This window comes from Salmo salar, chromosome 01, assembly GCF_965601325.2.
Source record: "Salmo salar chromosome 01, fSalSal1, whole genome shotgun sequence".
Classification (NCBI taxonomy): domain Eukaryota; kingdom Metazoa; phylum Chordata; class Actinopteri; order Salmoniformes; family Salmonidae; genus Salmo; species Salmo salar.
In genome coordinates this window covers 23,386,181-23,395,932 of record NC_138291.1, presented here as the reverse complement: position 1 = coordinate 23,395,932, position 9,752 = coordinate 23,386,181, and the positions used below count along the sequence as shown (strand labels likewise).

General features: G+C 39.2%; 1 protein-coding gene across 1 annotated transcript in view; it reads left to right on the top strand.

Annotated features, from left to right (window-relative positions):
- The first annotated feature begins 1,775 nt into the window (after positions 1-1,775).
- The window catches only part of LOC106577674 (centrosomal protein kizuna), a 36,903-nt gene continuing 28,926 nt past the window's right edge, over positions 1,776-9,752 (top strand). Inside the window, exon 1 of the mRNA XM_014156144.3 lies at positions 1,776-1,952. The gene's annotated coding sequence lies outside the window, so the exon portion shown is untranslated. The remainder of the gene's footprint in view (positions 1,953-9,752) is intronic.

Here is a 9,752-nt window from a genome sequence, read left to right as displayed (position 1 = left end):
TTTTTCAACCATTTTCCATTAAAAAAATTAGGAATAAGCAAATGAAGGCTTTGATTTCTAGTCAAAATGATGGAAAAGGGGTCTTGGAAAACAAATACCAGAAAATGTCTTAAAAGATATTAAAAATACATCAAAATCCAATAATGTTGAAGTAAAAACCCCGGCCAACTAATATCAACACATATTTAGTTTTGTATAAAATGTTCTGCCTTCTATAAGTTTATTAAACATTGGCTTTTGCCTTGATATTCCGTTACCAAAAACATACATATCTTGAAGATATTTTCTAATTTCTCTCCCTCATGAGTAGGGACGATAGTGAAAGTTCACAGAAGTAACAAGGTAGACCTATCAATTAGTTATAGTGTTTTTACTGATGTAATTTTGTTTATGAATTGTGAAGTGATTAAATGTCAAAATTCCGTTACCAAATCGATAACGGGATTTTGGAAAATCGTTAATGGAATTTCTTCAATTAAATTGGCTACAATGGGAAATCATAGTAGTCACACACCACAGTTGGGACAGCACAATACAGCACAGTACATCACAGTAGAGTAGGGTAAAGAAAATTATAGTTCAGTATAGTACAGTACAGTACAGCACAGTAGAGTGCAGTGCAGTAAAGAAAAGTAGACTATAGTTCAGTAGAGTAATGTACAGTAGAGTTCAGTACAGCAAAGAAAAGTAGAGCATAGTTCAGTAGAGTATAGTAATGTAGAGTAGAGTTCAGTACAGTAAAGAAAAGTAGTGTATAGTTCAGTACAGTGCCATAGAGTATAGTACAGTGCACAGTAGAGCACACTAGAGTTGAGTACACTAATGTCCTGTATCATAATGTACTGAACTCTACTGTACTGTTCTATACTCTACTTTACTGTACTCTACTGTACTCTACTGTACTGAACTCTATTCTACTGTACTGTGGTGTACTATACTATACTGAGCTCTACTGTGCTGTACGCTGATGTCCAAACTTGTGAAACATAGACATCTATGATTGGTTCAGATTTGGTCCGGTCTGGACCAACCAAATTTGGTTTTGTTTGAGGGCAAAGCTCATTAAAATAGTAACCAGCGTGTAGAATAATAGCCAAATAAGCAAAGGAGGATATTGCATATTTATTCCTTTGTGTAACTTTTTAGGATACATCACCAAGAAGAGAATGACATTCATATACATAATTATGCATGTCTGTGTAGTACAGATCAGGGACTCATGAAGAAATTATGTTACCGGGTGTAAATCCACTTCACATAATGTAGTTCAATAACCAAAATAGATTTTTTCAAAGTCAATGTGTCATGTCATAGCTGACACCCCATTCTTTCTGCAGACATCTTTGAATTTTAAAAGTGTTTTGGGGAAATGTGGACATAAAAACGGAATGAAATTTTACTGAAATCCTGTTACCAATCTTTGGATCTGCACAGTTCTTCCATTAAATGTGTTTTTGTAAAATTTCCACTGTAGATTGTAAAACAAAATAGTCATTGTGCAGAGTTGTATGGGTTGTTAAACTTTGAAATCAATGTTTTTTGTTTGGTATATATGAGTCTCAGCACAATTATGTCACAGTGGAACAGCTATATGTAGTATAACTTTATGTACTTTACCACTACAATGTAATGCCTGTGCAACTATTATTGGTATTCCAAGTAAGAAAGTATGTATATGAATGTACCGTCCGAAAGCTGATCCTGGACCAGCGTTAAGAGCAAAACATTAGTTCGTTCTCTCTATTTTCCTGCTTTGTCCTTTTACCAGAGCAGAGGGGATCTCTGGGATAGCGGTGCTCATGACAACCAACATAAACAAGTTTCAGTAGCTATGTTTATGCGTTGGTTTCACAAAACAGGGTGCTAAACCCAAGGACAGCTGCTGTCATTGCTTTCTGTGGGGACCAGTACTATGAAATAGTTGGATCTATTTAACAAAGCATGGACGAAAGGTAAGACTTTAACCCTTTTCCATTTTGGCACCAGGCCCCTTTGATACCACGAGTTAGTTGGAGTTGGGGACTCTCCCGAAACTGCTGCTGCCTCCCGCCATGCTTCATTGCTTGGATAAGTGGCTAGCTAGATATTTTGTTAGTCAGCAGGTTGACGCTAGAAAGTAACCATTTATTGAAAAAGATATGGCAGTAATTCATTTTTATAACAATACCTAGCTAGTGCATATTGTTGTCGCTATGCTAGCTAACGTTGACTAACTTAACAGGGGGTTTGCTAGCCCTAGCTAGCTAGAGAGTAAACTGTCACTGTGCGAATATGCATGCAATACTGGGTTCATACGAACAGATAAAACATTGCATTCTTACAGGAATTGCTGCAATGTTAGAGAAGCAGACTAAACAGTGGTTTAAGTCGAATTATTAGCTAGCTATCCTGTTGACAGTACGTTAGCTCTGCACTACTATCTGGACCTTTCTATGCACACAACTATTGTGGGCATGCAGGGGGATTGGGACACTGCTATAATAAATATAGTTAGTATGGTATCCGGACCAGTGGCGATTTTAGCCGGTAAATCTTGGTGGGGCAAAAAAATAAAATAAAGTGGGATCCATGCCAGCAAAGCCACTAAACAATACATGAATTGCACTATAACGGTGACAACAAACTGTTGGGCCTACGTAAAGCTGTTCTAACAGCAGTCCCAACATCTTACCACTGCTACACCTGGCTATCAGCAGAGCCATGTAGCACGTGTATGTGACAAATAAAATTAGCCTTGTCTGGCAGCGAAACAGTTCATTCAGCCTCATTTACTGCCTTTAAAAAAAAGCATAGCTGATATGGCTGACTTGCTTAAACAAATGTGGTTAACAGTGACAAATTAGATGTACAAACTATGGAATGGAATAAAGGGAGGACAAGCGGATAAGATGCAATCCGTAATTTCGATTAAGACATTAATGAGCGAGCTAGAACGGACGTAGTCGATATAACTATTTGTTTAGCATTTTTTAAATGTGCAGCGACAGTTCTTACAGTGTTCTCCCTGTACACCAATTCAGAACCGTAGGATAATTAAAGTGGGTAATAAGCAGACAATGAAAGCTCTAACAATTTTCTATGATTACATTTCTCTAAAACAGGATAGGGATAGACGCTTTTTTTTCTATTTTTGCCTAAATGACATACCCAAATCTAACTGCCTGTAGCTCAGGCCCTGAAGCAAGGATATGCATATTCTTGGTACCGTTTGAAAGGAAACACTTTGAAGTTTGTGGAAATGTGAATCGAATGTAGGAGAATATAATACAATAGATCTGGTAGAAGAAAATACAAAGAAAAAAACAACCAGTGTTTTTTTACCACCATCTTTGAAATGCAAGAGAAAGGTCACTGATAGGCTACATGTGCACCAGCAAGTCAGAACAGTAGGTGAAATTAAGAGGGGTAAATAGACCAAATTATTAGGTTGAGGCACATGGGCTTCTAACATCTTACTACATAACATACACTTAGTATAACTTTGTTAGCTACAGTATACATATCAGCCTGGCATATTACATCATTTATGCAGCAGCATACAATACATTTTTGGACTCACCTTGTTGTACTGTGCTCACTTGAACAGGAAGGTGGCGCGGCGGTCATTCGTGGGCATATTTTGTCATCAAAGTCTCGCATTTTTCTGGATTTATGGTGCTTTCGAAACAACTGGGAACTCCGGAAAAAAACAAGGTCGAATCATGATGACGTCATTGATCTTCAGGTCGTAGCTCTAGAAAGAGGCCGGATTTACAATTTCACGTTGGATGACCGTTCAAAATGTATTTTCCCAGTCGGAGCTCATTTATTCCTGACTTCCCAGTTGTCTTGAACTCACTGAAGTCAAGTTTTTGCAGTTCCGAGTTAACAGTTGTTAGAGTGCGGCACAAATTATGCTTAATTGACAGCATGGCCAATGTTGAATGTTTATCATTTTAAACTTGGAAAAGAGACCCTTAATCCCAGATTTGGGACCACATAGCCACTCAACTGAATAGCAGGCTAGTGATTGCTTTGCAATGCTTGCAGTTAGCCACTGTCACTGATTCCTTCCAAACCACTCATTGTTGAATTTTTGATTTCCAACTTGTTGTGTAATGTTTGTTAGTGGTCGACCGATTTCAAGTTTTCATAACAATCGGTAATCTGCATTTTTGGACGCCGATTATGGCTGATTACATTACAATCCACGAGGAGACTGCGTGGCAGGCTGACCACCTGTTACACGAGTGCAGCAAGGAGCCAAGGTAAGTTGCTAGCTAGCATTAAACTTATCTTATAAAAAACAATCAATCTTAACATAATCACTAGTTAACTACACAAGGTTGATGATATTACTAGTTTAACTAGCTTGTCCTGCGTTGCATATAATCAATGCAGTGCCTGTTAATTTATCATCGAATCAAGGCCAACTTTGCCAAACGGGTGGTGATTTAACAAAAGCGCATTCGCGAAAAATCACAATCGTTGCACCAATGTACCTAACCATAAACATCAATGCCTTTCTTAAAATCAATACACAAGTATATTTTTTTTAAACCTGCATATTTAGTTAAAAGAAATGCATGTTAACAGGCAATATTACCTAGGGAAATTATGTCACTTCTCTTGTGTTCAGTGCAAGCAGAGTCAGGGTATATGCAGCAGTTTGGGTCGCCTGGCTCGTTGCGAACTGTGTGAAGACCATTTCTTCCTAACAAAGACCGTAATTAATTTGCCCGAATTTTACATAATTATGACATAACATTGAAGGTTGTGCAATGTAACAGGAATATTTTGACTTAGGGATGCCACCCGTTAGATAAAATACGGAACGGTTCCATATGTCACTGAAAGAATAAACGTTTTGTTTTCGAAATTATCGTTTCCAGATTTGACCATATTAATGACCTAAGGCTCGTATTTCTGTGTTTATATAATTAAGTCTATGATTTGATAGAGCAGTCTGACTGAGCAGTCAGATAGGCTTGAAGCATTCATTCAAGCAGCACTTTTTTGCGTTTGCCAGCAACACTTCCCAATGCTTGAAGTACAGTGCCGTTTATGACTTCAAGCCTATCAACTCCCGAGATTAGGCTGGCAATACTATAGTGCCTATAAGAACATCCAATAGTCAAAGGTTTATGAAATACAAATTGTATAGAGAGAAATAGTCCTATAATTCCTATAATAACTACAACCTAAAATGTATTAACTCTGAATATTGAAGACTCTTGTTAAAAGGAACCACCAGCTTTCATATGTTCTCATGTTCTGAGCAAGGAACTTAAACGTTGGCTTTTTTACATGGCACATATTGCACTTTTACTTTCTTCTCCAACACTGTGTTTTTGCATTATTTAAACCAAATTGAAAATGTTTCATTATTTATTTGAGACTAAATTGATTTTATTTATTATATTAAGTTAAAATAAAAGTGTTCATTCAGTATTGTTGTAATTGTCATTATTACAAATATATATATAAAAATCGGCCGATTAATCAGTATCGGCTTCTTTTGGTCCTCCAATCATCGGTAACGACGTTGAAAAATGTATCTTAATTATTTCTCTTCATATGACAAGGATTAAAAAGGATTTGCCATTAGATTGTCGACTTGATTCATGATGATGACTGCTAGTGAAGTTTTTGAAAGTTATGATGTTGACATTATCAATCCAATTAAAGCTACTGTACATATAGCATGATTTGATGCCATTTTATCTGTGGCCAATGACCTTGAGCCGCCTTGGGTGGGCACTTCTAATGTAACTCTATGGCAGCACCCAAGGGGGTAGAATGTTCTAGCTCTACCCTTAGACTTGGCACTGACGTAGTTTCCCCATGAGTGACAGAACACTGAGCCAATCACGACGCAGCGCTCCGTATTTTCTGCCGGCTTGCCCCACCACCACAGAAAGCACTGAGCTAGGCTGAAACACCTGCATTTTGGAGCTGCCTTACTCAAGAAAACAAAAAAGAGACCATGTTTGTGTCCGGCTTTATTAACTGAATGATATATATATATATTTTTACATTGTTTGGAAACTGATATGTGACACGTATTAATGCCAAAATAACATGTAAAACAGGCTAAAATGCTCAGCCCCACCTGCCCTGAATGACGGATTGCCACTGATCGGTACACTGCACTGCTATGACAGTTCAGTGTTATGCTTTTGTAAGTTTGCCCAACAATAAACAATGTAGCTACCTAGCTAACAACTTAGCTTGATGTGCATTGTTCATCAAGTCCTTAATCCTAATAACAGTTCAGCCATTATCCACATATTACTTTTCATCTCTAATGTAATGCTGTATTTCCTTTATATGTGCACAGCACACCAACACATCATTCCATGGTAGCTAGGTATAACCTGTGTAGGCATTACATTGTAGTGGTTCTGTAAGTACAGACAGTTATACTACATAGTACCACAGTTATACTACAGTAGTTATTTCACTGGTAGTCACTCTGATATGAATTAGGCCTATACAATGTAAATAGTCATTTTTACTGAAGTTCTAAACTGTTCAGCTATTTATGTGTAACACCAGTGAAAAAACAACATGGAGATAGGCCTGCTCCATAGTAACCATTTATTTGCAAGGGTGTCCTTAAATAATAGATATCTTTATTGCCTTAAGTTCTCAGATAAAGTGTGCAAACTCTGGTTATCTCAAGGAAATATGTGAGAGAGAAAAACAAGTGAAAATTAGGAACCTTGAGATGTGGAGTGCATAGAAATTAGCATGAAGAACACTATCCTGACCGTGGCCCTCTGCATCAACAGATGGTAAGACTGAGCCTGTACAGTGTGTCATCTGTTCAGTGTAGCCACAGCTGCGGAGTTGGTATTGGGCATTGTGCATTTAAAAGGAGTATGATTCTCTGCAAGCTCTGAAAAATGTATACATACATTTAAAAGTTGTGCATTATTGAGATCGAGAGCACATTTTATTGAACTCTTTTTATATGATTCAGCAAATATCACTGTACAGTAAATACATGGTTGATGCTCATCCTCTAATTGAGCAATAAGGCCCGAGGGGGGGTTGTATATGGCCAATATACCACGGCTAAGGCCTATTCTTAAGCACTATGCAACGCGGAGTGCCTCGATATAGCCCTTAATAACCGTGGTACATTGGCCATATATCACAAACCCCCGAGGTGCCTTATTGCTATTATAAACAGGTTACCAACTTAATTAGAACAGTAAAAAGTAGTTTTTTGTCATACCCGTGGTATACGGTCTGAAATACCACCGCTGTCAGCCAATCAGAATTCAGGGCTCGAACCACCCAGTTTTATAATGTCCCTTATGTACTGAAGGCTAGTTAATGTGCGTGCGTGTTCTTGATTTACAAGGCCATTTCACAAGACCATTTTGGGAGGAATTTCTAAAATATGATGCATGCACTTCAATGGCGTTCTTATTCAATTACCTTAGTATATTGCTCTAATTGCCACAAACACTGTAGGAATATTTACACTAATTTGCTTGATGTAACAATAGTACACATTGCAACACTGCAGTTTATCACCACAGCCAAATGAGCAAGAGAGAAAACAATGAGTGGGTCAGATTACCACTTAAAAGTCAACAACAATGCTCAACAGCTTAATATCTAACTAAATTGGTTAATTATGACTCGCTAAATTAATTTACCAATATTGAGACAGTGAAGTGCTCCAGAGGTTTATTTACACCCCCCCCCCCCCTCAAGCAGTTGCAGTTGCTTTGTTTCTTTTTTATGCTTTGCATGAGTCAGAAATGTTTGTAAACTCAGCAAAAAAAGAAACGTCCTCCCACTGTCAACTGCGTTTATTTTCATCAAACTTAACGTGTAAATATTTGTATGAACATAACAAGATTCAACAACTGAGACATAAACTGAACAAGTTCCACAGACATGTGACTAACAGAAATGGAATAATATGTCCCTGAACAAAAGGGGGTCAGAATCAAAAGTAACAGTCAGTATCTGGTGTGGCCACCAGCTGCATTAAGTACGGCAGTGCATCTCCTCCTCATGGACTGCACCAGATTTGCTAGTTCTTGCTGTGCAATGTTACCCCTCTCTTCCACCAAGGCACCTGCAAGTTCCCGGACATTTTGGGGGGAATGGCCCTAGCCCTCATCGTCCGATCCAACAGGTCCCAGACGTGCTCAATAGGATTGAGATCCGGGCCCTTTGCTGGCCATGGCAGAACACTGACATTCCTGTCTTGCAGGAAATCACGCACAGAACGAGCAGTATGGTTGGTGGCATTGTCATGCTGGAGGGTCATGTCAGGATGAACCTGCAGGAAGGGTACCACATGAGGGAGGAGGATGTCTTCCCTGTAATGCACAGCGTTGAGATTGCTTGCAATGACAACAAGTTATGTCCGATGATGCTGTGACACACCGCCCCAGACCATCACGGACCCTCCACCTCCAAATCGATCCCACTCCAGAGTACAGGCCTCGGTGTAACGCTCATTCCTTCGACGATAAACACGTATCCAATCATCACCCCTAGTGAGACAAAACCGTGACTTTTGAGTGAAGAGCCCATTTTGCCAGTCCTGTCTGGTCCAGCGACGGTGGGTTTGTGCCCATAGGGGATGTTGTTGCCGGTGAGGAACTGTCCTACAAGCCCTCAGTCTAGCCTCTCTCAGCCTACTGCGGACAGTCTGAGCACTGATGGAGAGACTGTGCGTTCCTGGTGTAACTCGGGCTGTTGTTGTTGCCATCCTGTACCTGTCTCACAGGTGTGTTGTTCGGCTGTACTGATCCTGTGCAGGTGTTACACTTGGTCTGCCACTGCGAGGACGATCAGCTTTCTGTCCTGTCTCCCTATAGGGCTTTCTTAGGCGTCTCACAGTACGGACATTGCAATTTATTGCCCTGGTCACATCTGCAGTCCTCATGCCTCCTTGCAGCATGCCTAAGGCACGTTTCCGCAGATGAGCAGGGACCCTGGGCATCTTTCTTTTGGTGTTTTTCAGAGTCAGTAGAAAGGCCTCTTTAGTGTCCTAAGTTTTCACCACTGTGACTTTAATTGCCTACCGTCTGCAAACTGTTAGTGTCTTAACGACCGTTCCACAGGTGCATGTTCATTAATTGTTTATGGTTCATTGAACAAGCATGGGAAACAGTGTTTTAACCCTTTACAATGAAGATCTGTGAAGTTATTTGGATTTTTACGAATTATCTTTGAAAGACAGGGTCCTGAAAAAAGGACGTTTCTTTTTTTGCTGAGTTTAGTCGATTTTTAAAAACTACTGTTTCATTCATCTAGTGTGCTAAGTTTTAATTGTTAAGCAGTACACCAACTATGAAAATGTGCCATTTACATTCAGATGTGAACATTTTACTAGACTAATTTCTTGTTTGTATTTTGTAGCAAAATGCAGCCTGTTTCTCCAGTGAGTAGAAAACAGTACGACCACACACCCTTACAAACAATGCTATCATATATTACCGTAATTATGATCATTTGTGACTTCATTATTATCTTTGAATGTAGAATCAGTGCAAATAGATAAAGTATATTTACCAATGTTCATCAACAAAAAATAGCCTTTTTGTGTGGCAATTGGTATTGTTCTGAGGAAAAGGCCTGGGATGTTAGAGTTCAACCCAGTGCCCTTAACTGCCCCATTAGACTGACTGCCCTAATCTCAACTCCAATTAAACAGTCTGGCTACCCAGATAATTGATTAAGAGTGTTGGCAGGCAGAATACCTGTGGTGACTGACTTTCTTGTGTTTGGACACTTTG